Source organism: Solanum stenotomum, chromosome 8 (genome assembly GCF_019186545.1).
Source record: "Solanum stenotomum isolate F172 chromosome 8, ASM1918654v1, whole genome shotgun sequence".
In the NCBI taxonomy this organism is placed as follows: Eukaryota; Viridiplantae; Streptophyta; class Magnoliopsida; order Solanales; family Solanaceae; genus Solanum; species Solanum stenotomum.
The window spans coordinates 2,211,397-2,213,858 of NC_064289.1; positions in this window are offsets into that span (position 1 = coordinate 2,211,397).

A 2,462-nucleotide genomic window follows, 5' to 3' on the forward strand; every position below is an offset into this window, starting at 1 on the left:
CCCCCCCCCCCCCCCACACACACACACACACCCACCCACTCCCTACCAGCTCCCGCACCCCCCCAAAATAAAGGATAAACTACTTTATTGGACATACATTACTATCATATATACTACTATTATCTCTACTTTCAAACAATTACATATAGTACCACTTTTAATATTTTATACCATATATTATTGAAGATACAATTTGATACTCACATCCCTTAAAATTAGGATTGATTACTTATCCTTACATTTAAACTTCACAATTAATATTTTAATAACAATTAAATATATTTCTCTTTCAACATCTCCTCCAATCTCCAACCCTAATCTCCCCCCACCCACCTCCCACTTATTAACGAGTATCAACTGCCGCAAACAACCTGATTCAATGCAAATAATGTAATAGCTTTAGAAAATTATATTTTATTGTATAGAGGATGCTACAATATAATGGCAATTAGTGTTATTTGCAAGTAGTTTGTTTGTGCCTTTTTGCTGCCAAATTAGTCACAATTTTTTTTCTAACAATTTTACTCTTTAGTTGACTCAAATTTCATCTCTGACGATTTGAGGGCCTTCTTCTTCAAAGACGAAAAAGTGAAATTTGCAATGGCTCTGCCGGAGGTCCATCAGATCTAGGCAAAGCGAGCAACATCGACAAATCAAAAGGTGAGAGCAAACACCGCCGCAGTGAGATGTCATGACCAGCTATGACCGTAATTAAGATGAAAAAATTATGCTAATCTTTAATTAACAGAACAAATACACCATTAAGTACATATCAAGTGCAACAATGTTGGATACACATTAGGTGTACATGTCTCTAATTAAGAGTTCGTGTAACAACCCAAAAAAAAAAAATGAACTAGTGAAACTAGAGCCTCACATGTGAGTTTGGAGTTGAGAACTTGATGAAATGATCAGAAATGACAGTGACGTTCGGAAACTAGTCGTTTGAACTAATAAGTTGTAAGGGTCTTGTCGTTGAAGTTTGGAGTGTTGTTTAAGGGCTTAAGGAGTTGATTAGCTAGTTGATTAATCACCTTTATAAGCTAGCAAGACCTTAAGCTAGGTCATGAAATCATTTAGAATCGAGACCCTCAAAACAGTCCCCTAAAAACAGTTTTTAGTTTTAAGTTAGGAGTGAGGGTCAACTTTAAATGGTCATATCTTTTAGCTCAAAATGAATTAGGTGGACCATTACCTATCCAATTAAAGGTATCTGAGTCCTCTTTCCAACGCCACCGAGTTTTCCCTTTTCCGAACTCGGAGTAAAAAGTTATGCCAAAATAGTGAAGCACTGTCAGCAAGGACGAGCTTAGACGGGTTTAGTGGAAACTTTTAAGTGGGTCCTTATTTCTTTTCCTAAGTTGAGCCCCTTTTATTATATGCCTTTCCTAGCAATTATAAAACCCTTCTAGACCAAATTCTTCCATTTTAAGTCACTCCAATTAGAATTAAAAAGAACTCACCTCCTCTCAAATACTTTTCTCTCTACAATCCTCCATTTTAAGAAGGTCAAGAACTTGGAGCTAGGGCTTGGATTGAAGGTGGTTTCTTCATCAATTTTCTTGGCGAATCTTAACAAAGGTATGGTAACCCTTGATCCTTGATTATCTTTCCTTCAAGGAGTCCATTCAAAAGGGTTTCAAAAGTCTTCAAAGAACAAAACTTCTATTTTCTATTCTAGGTATGGGTTCATGGGTAAAATGTTTTCAAAGTCATTATATTGGTGAATTGAAGTTCTATTTATGATTTTAAGATGATTTTTATATGAAATTTCTTCAAGAACCCATGTTTTCATTAAAAGCCTAGAATTTGCTAATGAAGTGGGTTTAATGCCTATGATTTAATGTTGATGAAATTGTGTTTAGATTGGATTGTATTGTTGATTTATATGGTTTTCTATACCTATTTATGATGAATTGTTGATATATGGATGAATTGAGGATTGTGGCCTTATGGGCAAGTTATGGAAGAATTCTCTTGTGGTAAGAAAAATGGTTGGGACTTGAGTGTTGTTGATTATGGCTTTGGAGGATGGTAAGTTGGCTTAATCTCATATTATGGATAAAAAAAAATTGTTCTTGCTTGGTTTGATCCACTTATGGTGGAGGTGTTTAATTATGGAATGTATTGTGACCATGGCCTTGAAGGCATAGTATGAGAAATAAGTGTTACATGACATTTTTATGAATGGGCATTTAATGGAGCTAATGTGATCATGTTATGAACGTAAATGTGTTATTATTGAAAGGATTTTTCTCAATTTGACACTCATGAATGTTGATGATAGAATATGAAGAATTCTCCAATTTATTGCATATCTCGAATTGGTAGAGCTTGTGCATCATTTTTTTTGTTTAAATGATTATATTATTGGTTGTTGAATCCTCGGATCGGTAGTGTCACGACCCGAGAGCACCCCCAAGTCGTAACATGCGTATTCGACCTCTCGGAGGTCTCATACA